Source organism: Notolepis coatsorum (assembly GCF_963971535.1).
Source record: "Notolepis coatsorum genome assembly, chromosome: 7".
Classification (NCBI taxonomy): Eukaryota; Metazoa; Chordata; class Actinopteri; order Aulopiformes; family Paralepididae; genus Notolepis; species Notolepis coatsorum.
This window is the reverse complement of record NC_140171.1, coordinates 97,676,850-97,693,382: the sequence shown is the minus strand read 5'-3', so window position 1 is coordinate 97,693,382 and position 16,533 is coordinate 97,676,850. Positions and strand designations below refer to the sequence as shown.

General features: G+C 45.2%; 1 pseudogene across 1 annotated transcript in view; it reads right to left on the bottom strand.

The window, feature by feature from the left end:
• Window positions 1–1,061: 1,061 nt before the first annotated feature.
• LOC311231900 (ras-related C3 botulinum toxin substrate 2-like) overlaps window positions 1,062–16,533 on the bottom strand; it is a 106,555-nt pseudogene continuing 91,083 nt past the window's right edge. Inside the window, exons 5-7 of the transcript XR_014621061.1 lie at window positions 16,123–16,284; window positions 14,920–15,052; window positions 1,062–3,086 (exon numbers count right to left, since the gene is read on the bottom strand). The product of XR_014621061.1 is annotated as a ras-related C3 botulinum toxin substrate 2-like (transcript). The remainder of the gene's footprint in view (window positions 3,087–14,919; window positions 15,053–16,122; window positions 16,285–16,533) is intronic.

Genomic DNA, 16,533 nt, shown 5'->3' with positions numbered 1-16,533 from the left:
AGGGGGCGCTTTTTTCACATCTGATCGCCGGCGGCCCCTGGATCTCCAACGGTAGGCTCGCGTGATGATTTCAGATCGCTAATAAAATAAAAAAAAAAACGAGAAAAGCCGTGACGTGGCTTTCAACGTCACGATCGTAAACCCGAGATTAGCCGTGAGTGGCGCTCAAAGTGTTAACACTATTATTATATTTATCTATTATTAAAGAGATTTGCACTACATTCATACCTCTTTTGCATTTGCAGTTTGCACCTTGCCCTACGTTTTGTACCTAATTTTTGCATTGTACCTCACTGTTACTCATTTTACTCTGTATATTGTATATATGTGTTGTGGCAGATCTCACCCCCCCTCTCATGGATATGTGAAGGATGGGAGATATTATTGCCATGGAAGGAGTAGAACAATTAGGTAGCTGATTAGTACCGATAGAACACACCTGCGCATCATTAGTTCACGCACATCTCACCTTGTGTACTGACCCTGGACCGGACGACTACCCTGAGTATTGAACAATCCCTTTTTCTGTATGAGAGCCTGTTTTGTGTGTATTACGACTATGTTATGTTAATTCCACAACAAGACATATGTAATGTTAATTACCTGACATTCAGTTTTTTTAAATCGAGCCGGTGTTGCTTGCGTGGAGTGGCTTCGGATGTGTCGGATGATGAGTCTGTGTCTTTAAACTTAGCTACTAGCTTCGTTGAAGCATGCTGTTTCTCCAGGTGCTTCAGCAAGTTAGAAATGCTGTTTTGGGCAGTCGATAGGACCCTTAGACACAATGTACATTTCACTAAGATGTTCTTTTCTTTGCTCTCGATATAGGAAAAATTGTGAGAATATCTCCATGTACCAAAACTGGATTTAGCAGACGCCGCCATGACGATCTCTATAGACCAGGGGTTCCCAAACTTTCTCAGCTCGAGACCCAAAAGAGAAATTTGGTGTTTCCCCGGGACCCAAACTTACAAAAATACATCATGAATTGCCATAACATACATTTATAAACTACTGATAAAGAACACAACAAACCATGAATTTCAAATGTATATGAAATGTATTTATTTAATTATAAAAGTACATCACAGCAATAATCAGAGTGTAATGTTAAGTTGCTCACCACCTCATAACATATGTACATACAATTTTGTAACACTTTTAAAAACAAACATGTTCTACTCTCCTTTCTATTTCTCACCCCTTTTTCAACTCTCCATTTCTTACCCCCTCCCTCCGTCCCTCAACCTTAAACCCCAACATTGAGCAACATTCTGATTAATTTGTACTGACTTGTTTAAAAATTCTACTGACCTGACATGCTAGAAGGGGTATAATATTTCATCTATGGCACAATGAAATCTAATGAGAGGTATGTGGCTGGTTGAAGTTTTCAACCAGCAGATCTATTCTGGCCTTGGTTTTTGAAAGTGCTATTCTGAGGTCATGCTGAGCATTTAGTCTGTTTCTGTATTTGTTTTTCAGGTATGCTAGAGTAGTAAACCCAGATTCACATAAGTATGTGGTGCCAAACTGAATCAACACATCTACAGCAAAAAAAAATTAATTGTAATTCTTTAAAAAAGAAATTGGCGACCCAATACAAACGGGTCCGCGACCCATTTTGGGTCGCGACCCTAACAATTTATACATGTTGCTATAAAATAATCTTGTTCAGCTCCCCGCCCTGACACAATAATTATTCCCCCATTCATTGATGCGCTTTCATTGGTCGTTATTTTCACAAATACTAATATAGGCTCATACAATATCTACCAAATCAATCTCACTGAACAAAAACATTTACAATGGACTCCATAGGTTTGGTGATAGGGAAGACATTAATATCACCATAACAATGATATTATATTATAAATTATATTAGTGATACATTTTTGATGTCCACATTATCATAATATCTTCTCAAAAAAATTATCATAATCAATAATCAATAATCAAATAGATGTCCATGACGTTGATCGGCATGGTAATGTAAAGTCTGATCAAACCAAAACTCTGTAAAATCTTTAAATGATATCAATACAAATAATACTAAAGCTCTACTATGCCATTTTAGGAAGGGAAAAAAGAACATAAACAAAATTATTAATTACAAATGCTTAGAACCTGTTTCTTATCACAACACAAATGCAACAGATAACCTTTTAGAAACCGGAGCAACACTGACCTGTGTATTGTAAATGTGGTGGGAGGGTAGGCCCACCACAGCCAGACAAACAGATGACTTCTGGCCTCATAGACCTGTTCGCTGAGTCAGACTCAGTACACGCGCATCAAGGGGGCAAAAATAACATAATCCTGGTCAGAACAACGGGGCAGACTACAATATATTTGCATTTGTTAGCCATACTAGCGATCTAAACAATCAATCTATGCCAAAGCTAGATATGTAAAAGGTTTAAGACTCACACAGCCATGCTGATTTGGCTAAATGATACCCAGACGTTTTTAGTTTGAAACAACTTTTACTCAGGGGAGTGTCATGGTTTCTCCATAGAGCCCCGTCGTACCTTTTTAGCGCAGTAACTTAGTCACAGGGTAACTTAGTGACGGGGTAACTTAGTCACGTGACTCAGTTGGTATTGCTGATTGGCTCGAACACGGTATGTTTGTAAACAGCAAACAGGTCTATACAGTTCCAGGTATCCAGTCGTTGTTCTGGGACACTTCATCAATTCAGTTCTAAAGATATATCACTCACTATTAAGATTTCTTTCAGAGATTCACATTTTCACCCTAAAACTACACAGTCCAGCTTTAACACAAATATGTGCAGTATAATTTTATACAGAATTGTGTGTCACAATGTCACAATGTAATAATCCTATCGTGGTGTGTGATCTCATTGAACGGCAATCATGCTTAATTGTTGTCCAGCCTTAAGTCCACATGGTTTATACATCTGGGTCTGTATCTGAACGTTACGCCATGGTTACTTTCATTAAGAATCGAGGCAGCGCAACTGTTTTTTCCTTGCTACAGAAATAACAGAATGTTTTACAAATGTCCTCTTGTATCCTGGGTCTGCAGTTACTTCTCCCTCGACTCTCCAACCCTCCCTGGACCTAGAGGAAATCAGATAAGATAATAAGATAAGATGATACAGACAATACTAATTCTATAAAACCATAAATATACAGTATAAGACTGTAGGCACCATAGAATAGAAGTACTTTATTAAAGGGCGGTTAGGTGGCATAGCGGAGATTGCGTTCGTCATCACAGCTCCGGGGTTGTCACCAGCTTGGCTGGCCGTTCACACTAATACAATTGGCTGTATTAGAGGGTGGGAGAAGCTGGCGGAGTGGGTCCAGGTCATTGTAAACAGCGACTCCTACAGTTCGGTCGGGGCGCCTGCTAAGCGCGGATAGGACCTGAGTCGGATAGTGTGATCCTTCCACACGCTACGCCCTCTCAGGGAGGATCCGCGCTGCCAGGTGAAAAGAAGCGGTTGATTGGCTGGACGTGTGTCGGAGGAAGCACGTGATAGCCTCCACTCTCCCAGATGATCTGACTGTGGGGGGTAAGTGCGCAGCGACCAAGAAGGGGATTGGGAATTGGCATACGACTAACATTGGGATGGGAGAAAATCGGAGGAAAATGGAGGGGGAAAAAGATCAATAAAAAAAAAAAAGTACTTTATTAATCCAGAGGGAAATTCAGCACCACAGATCGCTCACAATGAACATTTAGTTAGTCAAAAGTCAAAAATACAAATTGGAATAAGAATAAAAATGTAAATAAAAATACATTGTAAAATTCTGAAATATACAGTCCGACAATATACAGTAATAGTAAAATGTCAAATTTAAATGTAAATGTCCAGGAAGATGTACAGGGATTTAGTCTGTGCTCAGTGAGGCACAGTGAGGCGTTGGAGACATTAGAGGTTGAACTGAGAATACATGTGGGAACACAGAGAAGGATTTACCTGCTTCTGCCTGTAACGTTTAGCGTTGGGAACTGACCTTTACCTAAATCTATTAAAGGAACACGCCAACATTTGGGCAAATTAGCTTATTGTCTTCTCCAGATTCAAGATTGTTTATTGTCATGTGCACTTAAGCCCGACGGGACCGTTACCGGTCCCAAAATTACATCACGTCATAAATCAAGCTCTCCAGACTGTCTGACATAATTATTATAATTTTTTTCAAACGTATTCAAGAATAAACATCATAACCATGTCACAACAGCAGTTATAATGTATATTTTCATCAATAGGTTTGTTTACCAATAGGTTAAAGTGTTATCAGTGAGATTTTAGTTTAAAAAAATGTGTTGTTGTTATCGCGGAAATCTGCCATTTTGAATTACCGGCCGTCTGTGAATGTAGTCATTTTGAGTCATTTTGAGAAGAGGACATCCAGAGTTTTCAATGAGCGTTGGAATTTTTCAAAACTACACTTCCAAAAGGCTTCTAGCTTTCTGCAAGCAAATTACCTCCTGATTATTATTTAATATTTTTCTTATTACTCTGGATTATATACCACAAAACTGAACGTTATTGGCATATATTGTAGCGCAGTTAGTTTGTCTCCCCTATTTTGAGCATTTAGCAACCATCCAATTTGAAATCAGTTTCAAAATGGCGGAGCTCTTGCAAGAATAAAATACCTACTGTACATACAGTAGATTTTATTATCTGTTCTTCATGCACGCCTGGTGATACTAAATCCAAATTGAACTTGGTCATTTGAAAGAGAAGATTTGGCCCAATCCATAAATGTGCGAATTGGAATATTGGAATTGGAATTGGAATATTCTATAATAATTAGGGATGTCCGATATTATCGGCCTACCGATTATCGGCCGATATCGGCATTAAAATGTTATATCGGAAAATATCGGTGTTACAAAGGGTCAGATTAAACCGAATATATGTATTTATTGATTGATATATATTGCATAGGATTTGTATATCGTCTGATATCCCTTGTGTATTCTTTGTACATATACACGGAATATCCCTTTAACCTAGTACAGACCATAATATTTAGTTCTCTTATTGGATAGCGTTCCACCAGCGCCAGTGCCATACCCCCAGAGTCGAGTTCAAAGCCACCGTCAAGGCTTGTCTCAACATGCCCGGTTCTGCCCAAGACTACGAGACAGGAATAAGGCTGGTACTAGTTTATTCGCCTAACATATAAATATGGCGCAGGTGAATACAGAAGTAGTTCAAGTTACCCAAGTGAAGCCTCACCCACGATACGACGTGCGGTGAAGTAGGGCCCGTTTTGCCCCAGAATAGAGTCTTGTCTTATCCTAATACGTTTGTTCAACGTATCGTTCGCTCCTTACTAGTAAAGCCTTCATCACGAGTCAACGACCAAGTGAAGTGAGCAACCGTGCGTCTAAATAGAGCACTTATAGCCGCGTGCGAATAGGATAGTAAAGTGTCAGAGCTTAGTGGAATAACGTCAAGTTCTACCTAGTTAATGTGAAGTACCACGCACCGGAGAATCTACACCGGTGAATGCAGAGCCCCTTTCCGGCTGGATTATTATTATTATTGCTTTGGACCAGGCTGTTGGAGCGGAGAAGAATCGTCTACACCCACTACTGTGGGATTTACCCGTGACGTGAGGAGCATCACTCGAGCCCGTCTCAAGGAGAGGCTGGCTGGCTTTCACCTGTGCTGCACGCATACTGGGATTACAGCTGCTGCTTTCGTCTGCCGATCAGGGAGTAATATACCGCCTCCCATAGCAGGAGCTTATTGAGTCCCCGCTGATCCAGACTTTGCATTCGAACATTTCCTCCCCCTGCTGGCTTACAACCGGTGGGAACCCCCTACCAGTATCTCACGCTGCCTCCCCAGAGTACCATAGATATAATTCCTAAGATTCAGGTTGTATTATTATCTCTTGCGTAATATGAGAATGGACATTCGTTATTGATTTGCTTACGCACATTCCTTTGCCTTATAAGCGCATTGAAAGTAAAGTATATTATGTATTCTTGCTGCTAATAAATATTCGTAAACCCAGATTTGTGTGGAACCGTATCATTGTGGAGGTGTTCTCATCATATACTCGTGTACTGTATGGCCAGTAGTAATGTACATAAGACGGTAGTGGTTTAATGATACCATACTTATTAATACAGTCAGGGAATTGTACCCCTCAGTTACAATTGGTCCTTCGAGCCGGAGATAAGAATTAGCGTAATATTAATATAATATTAATATTAACATGGCCGATGATGAACACTCCACAAACGGTTCTCCTAAGCTAGATCGCCCGGAGCGCAGACGGCAGCCACCTCTTCACCTAGAGGACTACGTTGTCAGTCCAATACCTAGCTTTAAAAGGAAGTTAAATACGGATAAAGTAACTAAAGCGGATAGTAAAATTATGTCCAACCCTACCGACCAGGCTACCCCGCCAGTAGAGACCCTAGTGGGTTCTAACGTAACTGACCAAGCTCACAGGGGGGACCAGGAGGGACATGACATGACTTTACCCCCAGACAACGCCAACGGGACAGTCCCCGGAGAGCTCCAGGATAAAGAAAGCGCTCCAGGGACGGAACCCGACCCACTACCAGAAGAGAGGCGCGCCCAGGAGACAGACCTCGAGGCGCGCCCAGAGAACAGATCTCCAACGAGCACTGCCGGAAGCCGATCACCTCCGCCGTTGTCTTCCCCCAGCGAAGCGGACAAGATGCTGGCGCAGGCACTCATCACCACCCTGGCAGCGTCCACCGAACGCGATCGACTTCAAGCGCAACAGACGCGTGAGCGCGAACATTCTGCAACCGAGCGAGAGCGCTTCCAGGCGCAACAAAGGAGTGAAGACGACCGCATAAGACTGGAGACCAGACGCCTTCAGACGGAAGAGAACATTGAAAGAAGCCGCGCCGATGCACAGCACGCCGCCGCCAATGCACAGCGCGACATCGCAAATGCACAGCTCCACGCCGCCCATGCCAGCGCCAATGCCCAGCGCGACGCAGCGCGCGACGCAGCCCATGCCCAGCGCGAGGCAGAGCGCGACCGGCTGCAGGCGCAGCTGATGGACAAATTGGTTGCCATGGCGACACCCCCTCTCTCCGCACGGAGCTCCCGGAGATCGTCACGACAAGGGTCTAGGACACATTCCCCTACCCGACCAAGCGACCCGGGACCCCGCCAACAGGAGGATCCTGTCCACGTCTCCGAACCCCCTCCCCGGCCGGTCCATACGAGACCCAGCAACCGGGAAGAACCGGACCACGCCGAGAGACTGAACAGAAGACTCCAGGTCCTAGCAGAGGAAGAGGAAGAGGAAGAGGAGGAATGTCAAGCCGACCAGCAGCAACGTACTCTGGACCAGAAGGCCCAGTACAGCCCAGAAGTCAGCCCCGAGGCCCTGCGCTACAAACTCCCGACTCAACTCACGGGTGAGTTTGACGCACCGCCAGCCCCGAGGAACAGCACCTGGGTACCCGGCCCTTGGTACCCACCAAGTACCAGCCCAAGGCGACACGTAAGAGGAGACTCGCCTAGGAGGCCTCTCCCCCAACGCTCACCGATGTGCCAGTCATCCATGGCATCGTACCTTGGCACACCGACGTTCCCGGACTTCACACACGAGAACAGAGCACAGTACACAGAGCTACGAATGTGCTTAGAGACTATGCTGTCCGACGTACCAGATGAACCGTACAAGTATGCTATCCTACTCAAGCACCTGAAGGTGCCCAGAGCGCACAATATAGCGCTGGCATATTCCAGCTCTACTACCCCATACACCGCGGCTCTAGTAGCCCTCGACCAACGTTATGGACGCATATGGAACTATGTGATACAGGAGATAAGAGACATTGACCGTCTCCCCCCAGCCAGAGACAACAGAGCATTAGATGACCTCTCTATCAAGGTACAGTCCCTGGTAGGGATGCTGGGGTCCCAAAAGGAAAAAGGGATCTATGAACTGTACGCTAACTCTAATGTAGAGAGGATACTAGAGAAGCTCCCTCCCGCCCGACAAGAGCGCTTCAGGCGGCAGAGAGACCACCGCGACCCCAACGGCCCAGAGGCATCCCTCCTAGACCTATCTGAGTTCCTCGCCAGGGAGGTCAGTAGCCTACGACTCGACACGTTCGTATGGAGTGGACCAAGCCCAAGACCAGGACCTCGGGGATCAACAGATAACCGCCGGTTGGTGACCGTTATGCACCAAGCCGAATCAGTACCGCAGCACAAGAACCACAACACCCCCTCGACGAAAGAGGACCAGTGGAAGATTGAGTGCCAGTACTGTGAGGGAGAACATCGGCTGTACCAATGCGACACTTTCGGGAAGCTGACCACGGACGAGGTGAGTCAGTGGATCAAGGACCACCGCCGCTGCTTCCGCTGCGCGCGCAGCCACCTAGCAGCTGAGTGCCGCTTGAAGAAGAAGTGCAGCTGGTGCGGTGGCACCCACTTGGAGGTCCTGCATGACATCAACAGGCGTCAGCCAGGACAACAGAGTGGGCCCGTCGCGGTAATGTACCATGCCGAGGCGGTGGCACCAGTACCGAAGAGCCACCAGACCGCTCCCTACTGTACCTACTGCGACGGCGGACACTGGCTGGCACAGTGCGCCGAATATAAGACACTGAACCCCGTCCAAGTTGACCAGTGGTGTGAGGCGGCCCAGGCGGGCGCCGCTTACCGCGCAGCACTGTGCGGAGCCCACCAGAAGATCCAAGGCAACCGACCAACAGGAGTGTTCCACATTGACCAGCATAGCGGGACCCCCCGAGTGCTCATCAAAGTGGTCAGAGTGCTCCTGAGCTACGAGGACAAGGTCCTGGACACTTACGCCGTCCTGGACGATGGGTCTGAAAAGACTCTCCTCCTCGCTTCCGCAGCAGCCCAGTTGGGCCTGCGGGGTGTCAAAGATACCATGACCATACGCACCATCAGAAGGGACCAGAAGACCATAAAAGGTGAAAGGGTCTCCTTCAAGATGGCAGTGGTGGACCAGCCCGAGAAGCAGTATAGTATAACCAACGTCTTCACCAGCCACGACATAGGCTTGTCCCAGTACACCTACCCCATCCCACAGCTGATGGCTAAGTATGTGCACCTACGTCAACTACCTATACCGCTTATCGACGGCGCCACACCGACCCTGCTCATCGGCTCTGACCACGCGGACCTCATTCTCCCAATTGAGGCGGCCCACATCGGACCCAAAGGATGCCCAGTCGCGGTTCAGACCCGACTGGGATGGACGCTCCAGGGCCCCCTCTACGGACTTGACAGTCAACCCACGTCTACACGCTGCCTACACACAAAGGCGAGCGACACCGGCCACTCCCTCGTACAGCCCGTTGAGAGGCTATTGACATTAAGCGAGAGGCCCGTGAGAGAACCGTGGGCACCAGAGGGAGTTCGGAACTCCACCCCCCTCAGCTGCGCTCCAGACGTAGCTGACCTCGAACCCAGCACCCCAAGCGACTCCTTGACGGGGCGGCCGGAACCGGCCCCTCCTCAGACGGGGTACAGAGCAAACAAGAGAAACAGACGGAGGAGGAGGAGGCACAGCCAAGCACAGATCAAAGCAGTCTCAGGCCCGCTTCCTCCTAAACCCCCCTTCATCCCGTCCAGTCGTCGTGATCATAGACCAGTCACTACCCCGAGCTGCGTGGCCGGCCGGCCGCGTAAGCAAAGTGATCACTGGTGCCGACGGAAAGGTCAGAACGGCAGAAGTGCTCGTCCAAGGGCGGACATACAACCGACCCGTGGCGAGGCTGATAGAGTGGCCAAGGCTCCCCGACTCGCTTAATGACGACCATGACCCCCTGACTTTGTGAACTGCCTACCCTCACAACGGACATTGAGTAGTGGACAGTGCGGTTAATCTGTCTCTGCTTATCTAATTAGGTGGGACTAATTAGGAGGCGGCTGTTACAAAGGGTCAGATTAAACCGAATATATGTATTTATTGATTGATATATATTGCATAGGATTTGTATATCGTCTGATATCCCTTGTGTATTCTTTGTACATATACACGGAATATCCCTTTAACCTAGTACAGACCATAATATTTCATTCTCTTATTGGATAGCGTTCCACCAGCGCCAGTGCCATACCCCCAGAGTCGAGTTCAAAGCCACCGTCAAGGCTTGTCTCAACATGCCCGGTTCTGCCCAAGACTACGAGACAGGAATAAGGCTGGTACTAGTTTATTCGCCTAACATATAAATATGGCGCAGGTGAATACAGAAGTAGTTCGAGTTACCCAAGTGAAGCCTCACCCACGATACGACGTGCGGTGAAGTAGGGCCCGTTTTGCCCCAGAATAGAGTCTTGTCTTATCCTAATACGTTTGTTCAACGTATCGTTCGCTCCTTACTAGTAAAGCCTTCATCACGAGTCAACGACCAAGTGAAGTGAGCAACCGTGCGTCTAAATAGAGCACTTATAGCCGCGTGCGAATAGGATAGTAAAGTGTCAGAGCTTAGTGGAATAACGTCAAGTTCTATCTAGTTAATGTGAAGTACCACGCACCGGAGAATCTACACCGGTGAATGCAGAGCCCCTTTCCGGCTGGATTATTATTATTATTGCTTTGGACCAGGCTGTTGGAGCGGGGAAGAATCATCTACACCCACTACTGTGGGATTTACCCGTGACGTGAGGAGCATCACTCGAGCCCGTCTCAAGGAGAGGCTGGCCGGCTTTCACCTGTGCTGCACGCATACTGGGATTACAGCTGCTGCTTTCGTCTGCCGATCAGGGAGTAATATACCGCCTCCCATAGCAGGAGCTTATTGAGTCCCCGCTGATCCAGACTTTGCATTCGAACATTTCCTCCCCCTGCTGGCTTACAACCGGTGGGAACCCCCTACCAGTATCTCCCGCTGCCTCCCCAGAGTACCATAGATATAATTCCTAAGATTCAGGTTGTATTATTATCTCTTGCGTAATATGAGAATGGACATTCGTTATTGATTTGCCTACGCACATTCCTTTGCCTTATAAGCGCATTGAAAGTAAAGTATATTATGTATTCTTGCTGCTAATAAATATTCGTAAACCCAGATTTGTGTGGAACCGTATCATTGTGGAGGTGTTCTCATCATATACTCGTGTACTGTATGGCCAGTAGTAATGTACATAAGACGGTAGTGGTTTAATGATACCATACTTATTAATACAGTCAGGGAATTGTACCCCTCAGTTACAATCGGTATCGGTTTTTCAATATTTTTTTTTTACATTTCTATAACCTTTATTTACCCAGGCAAGTAAGAACAAATTCTGATTTTATTTATTGTCAAAAGTATGCATAATGTTGTGTTAATTCCACAACAAGAGATGTAATGTTAATTACCTGAAATTATTCCATTTTTGGGGGGGGGGGGGGGGCCCTGCATATATCGGTATCGGTATCGGTTGATATCGGTTGATATCGGTATCGGAAATTAAGAGTTGGACAATATCGGTATATCGGTATCGGTAAAAAAGCCAATATCGAGCATCCCTAATAATAATATTTCAAATTGCATTGGTCCGGATGGGAGAATTCAGTACTGTATCTACAAAACCTTCTGTTTAATCATCTTCCCTTTATTCATTCCCTTCGATTCTTTGTACACGTGATCTCAAGAAGGTACTGAACAAGACCAGTGGCAGTTTTTCATGTCTGGTCATTTCTAGCATGGTGTTATTCACTGTCAAAAAAGCAAAGAAAAATCATAATTCATATTCTCCTTTGTTTCATCACAATTTAAGCAAGCCTAGTAATAGACACAATATTTCTGACACTGGGAATACATTCACAGAGGTCCATAGATGTCCCTAGATACCAAGAACATGCAAATGGACCTTGTAGAAGTGCAGCAATATTCCATTTACTTAGGTATGTATTTTAGGCGGGTTTTTTTTCTTCAGAAAATAGGGCTCCAGGCTTAAAACGTTAAACAGACAGTTTGCCGTACAAGAGAGCCAGAGAGAGAGACAAGAAGATAGATACCAGTTTTCTCTCTCTGCATTCAGTAGAAAGCTATCTGGCTGCACGTTAGCCTAGCTTAGCACAATGAATGGAAGCGGACAGTGCCTAGGCATTGTCCAACTAACACCTCTCCCGAAGGCTAACCGGCACTGTCTGCTTCCATTCATTGTGCTAAGCTAACATGCAGCCGAATGAATGAATGAATGAATGAATGATGAATGAATGAATGAATGAATGAATGAATGAATGAATGAATGAATGAATGAATGGATGAATGAATGAATGAATGAATGAATGAATGAATGAATGAGTTAATGAGTTAATGAATTAATGATCATTACATTTATATAGCGCTTTTCTAGACACTCAAAGCGCTCCGTAGGGTGGAAATTGCCTCCTTCACCACCACTGGTAGCAGGCTCAATGGCTGACAGATAGCTTCTTGTCTCTCTCTGGAGAAGACGGTAAGCTAATTTCCCAAAATCTTGGCATGTTCCTTTAAGTATTCTGTGCTACATTTTCTCAGTGTCTCTGTAGTTCATGTTTGCTTTTATTTGTCATGTATAAAGTACATTACAGTGAAATGCTTGGTTCTGTATGAGCCCCTGAGAATGTGCTTCATACAGTAAAAGAAAAGTAAGTAAAAGAGGAATAAAGTCCCAACACTATACAAATATACAATATAATGAGAGTACAATGAAGTAAAAATGCAGGCAATGAGGTACACAAATGCAGACAATGAGGTACAAAAATACTAACTTAAAAAAAGAAAAGCAAAATGCAAAAATGAGGTATGGATGTAGTGCAAAACGTTTTAATAAATAGATCAAATATGGTGTAGTGTTTAAAGGTCCACTATCTTATAAATGGCCTTTTCCAGTGGTTTGCATTGTTTTCTAGCAATGTGGGGTTGTACCAACACTGACTAGATGTGAAATCTCTAGCCAGTCCCATTTCTTCAATTCAGCTCAGGCAAGAACCTCCCCCACTGAACCAAGCCATTCAGAATTGACTCGCTATCCTACGTAGCAAGGCGCTGATCTGCCACCGCCCGCCCACAATCAACTGTGATACGTTGAAATTATGATCAAAACGGAGCGAGTGGAAATAATGCGGAAGCGGTTTCCCTGTCAGTTGGCACTTCCTCAAAAGAGAGAAAAATAGAGAGAGAGAGAGGGAGAGAGAGAGAGAGAGAGAGAGAGAGAGAGAGAGAGAGAGGGACAGACAGATAGAGAGAGGGAGAGAGAGGCTCATATGGTGCGAGTCTTGGAGCGATAGTCCGGACCAAACAGCTCTGGTGTGAAAGCACCCTGAGAGAGAGGGGACTTATGTCTCTCTCTCTCTCTCTCTTTCTGTCAAGAGAGCACTCGCTGTATCACTGTCAACCTGTTGCAAAATATCATAGCGCACGCTCCCACGCGCACGCCCGTATTCCGATCCATGCAATAATATTCACAGAGGTATATCTTGTCATGCGAAACAAGTTGCCAACGCATTGTCCCGTGGGATTATGCCCCCCCGCGGCACAATGAATTAGTCCCACCATGCATCAGCACACACACACAGACACACATGAAAACACACTGAGACACGCACACACAAATTGGTCAGGCTGCTGACGCCTTGCGTGTGTGATGTGTGAGAGCCTCCTATCTGTCTATCTGTCTATCTCTCTCTCTCTCTCTCTCTCTCTCTCTCTCTCTCTCTCTCTCTCTCTCTCTCTCTCTCTCTCTCTCTCTCTCTCTCTCTCTCTCTCTCTCTCTCTCTCTCTCTCTCTCTCTCTCTCTCTCTCTCTCTCTCTCTCTCTACCAAAGGTATCTGCCAGTGCAGGTGGGTGACTGTCACTCAAAGCACGTTGCGAGTAAAGGGACTAAACACGTTTTGCAATTATGCCACATCAATGTGGAACGCCCTAACCACAGCTGTAAAGGAATGTGAATCACTACCCACCTTCAAAACCTCTCTAAAAGAGCACCTACGGGAGACTGCAATTTGAAACTGGCCCCTGTAAATGTCCAAACCCAACCCCCTCCAAACCCCACCCGCCTACCCAACCCCCCCACCCACCCAACCACCTCCAATGTACAGTTTCCCCCCCCCACCCCACCTACACAACCGCACCCCCTCCCACCCCACCTACCCAACCTCCTCCAATGTACAGTTTCTTCCCCCTCAAATGTATATACTCTCTTTTTAGATGCTTTTTTGTACTCATAAACAGGACTGTATATTTGTAGATCTGGTATGTCATAAATGTCTAGATGTAACAGTACTGTCTATCTGTATGTCATGTATGTATGTCATTATGATGAGTTGAAAATTGGGGACCCTGATGTAAACAAGACGAAAGTCTTTCTCTGGTCTGCATCCCCTTAACAATTGTGTGTATTGAGCTGTACTGTATTGTACCCATTCTGCAATCTGTTAATAAAGTTTTCAATCAATCAATCAATATTGGCGGAGCCCACCCAAAAACAGCTTGGACTTTGCAAGGGCAGAAAGTGGTGCACCAAAGTACTTGATTGAAAATACATAACAATGAATTTGATTGAAAAAAACCTTACAGATGTGTTCCATAGACTCACAGGAATGTGTAAAATTGCCCAAATAGTGAAAAATAAAGCATAATATGACCCCTTTAAAGTCTAAAGTGAGTGTTAAGGTGAGTGTCTATCTAAAGTGAGTGTGTGGTGTGAATGCGTGGGCAATGAGTGTAGATGGATGGTTGATGTTACATAGAAGAGTATTGCTGTATTGCTGTCCACTCTGCTTTGCCCTCTCTCTCTCTCTCTCTCTCTCTCTCTCTCTCTCTCTTCTCTCTCTCTCTCTCTCTCTCTCTCTCATCTCTCTCTCTCTCTCTCTCTCTCCCTCTCTCTCTCTCTCTCTCTCTCTCTCTCTCTCTCTCTCTCTCTCTCTCCTCACTCTCTCTCTCTCTCATCTCTCTCTCTCTCTCTCTCACCTCTCAGAGTAGCAGGCACTTCCTCTTCTTGATCTTGGTGGGCTGGGGGCAGAGAACGGCCCGGATGGCCTCGTCGAACACAGTCTTCAGACCACGCTGGGTCAGAGCTGAGCACTCTAGTACTTCACTGAGTCTACACACACACACCACACGCACACGCACACGCACACACACACACACACACACACACACACACACACACACACACACACACACACACACACACATTTAGTTATACGGAGAAGTAACCAAGCAGGCACAAACACATGCATGCGCATATATATAAGATAAGATCATTATTTAATGTGTGTTGGTACAAATACTGCCTTACAAAAAGATAACAGAATACATGTTACAGCATAGACAGACCTACAGACAAGACATCAGATAAACAATGTAATGAACCCCCTTCTCCTTCCCTCCCAACCAGCATTATTAATTTGTGGCACAGACCCATAAGTCCAAGGTTCTTATATGCACAGCCCTTTTATATTGCACTGTCCCGGGGCCGTGTAGGTTGCGACCATATTTCTATTCTACTCTATCCTACAATAAGTGGGGCTTATTGGATGTGGCACAAATTCGTTTTTGAGTCTTTTCAGTTTCCAGGGGGTGTGAGGGGTAGCAGCTCGTATTCTGTGTGTAATACATGTGAGGGATCTTCTATGATCTTATGGGCCATTCTCAACATATTGTAGTGTAGCTTTCCAGAAATGTTTGGTTGATGGATTTTGCCCGATTATCTTTGAGGCAATTTTAAGGAGGCCCGCCACTCTGGATTTTGCCTGGACCGTGATGCCGTTAACACCAGACGATGATGCAGTACTGGAGAACACTTGGTAGAACAGTAAAAAAAGGCACACACAAAGCCTCAACAAGAAAGAAAGAAAAAATAACTGTGGAAAATGGACTGTATAATATATGGAGAGTGATACACATTGTCTACTGTGTCTATGGTTTGTAGCAATTATATCTTATCGTATCTTATCTTATCTTATCTTATCTTACCTTATTGTAATCTTATCTTATCTTATTGTATCTTATCGTATTGTATCTTATCTTATTGTATCTTATCTTATTGTATCTTATCTTATCATATCATATTGTATCTTATCTTATCATATCTTATCTTATCTTATTGTATCTTATCTTATCTTATCACATACAGAATTTCATATCCATGTCTCCAGCCCAGCCACCCACCTATGTCCTTTGGCCAGGGCGAGGCCCTGGGGGTAGGTGATGGGAGCCAGCTTCTTCTCCTTCAGCTTCTCAATAGTCTCCTTCTCATCCCGCAAGTCCAGCTTGGTGCCCCACGAGGATGATGGGCGTGGAGGGGCAGTGATGACGCACCTCTGGGAACCACTGTCAGAGGGAGAGGAGAAGGGAGTGGTGACGACACATCCAATGGAATCAACTGGATATTGACCATAACAATAACAATAATAATAATAATAACTTTATTTATATAGCACCTTTCATACATGGATTGCAGCTCAAAGTGCTTCACAGCAAATAGCATAAAATTAACATAAGCATAAAATGTGCATACAGTTGACAGAATAAAAGCAATGCATAAAGTGCAGACATAAGAATAGCTATAAAAGACAATAC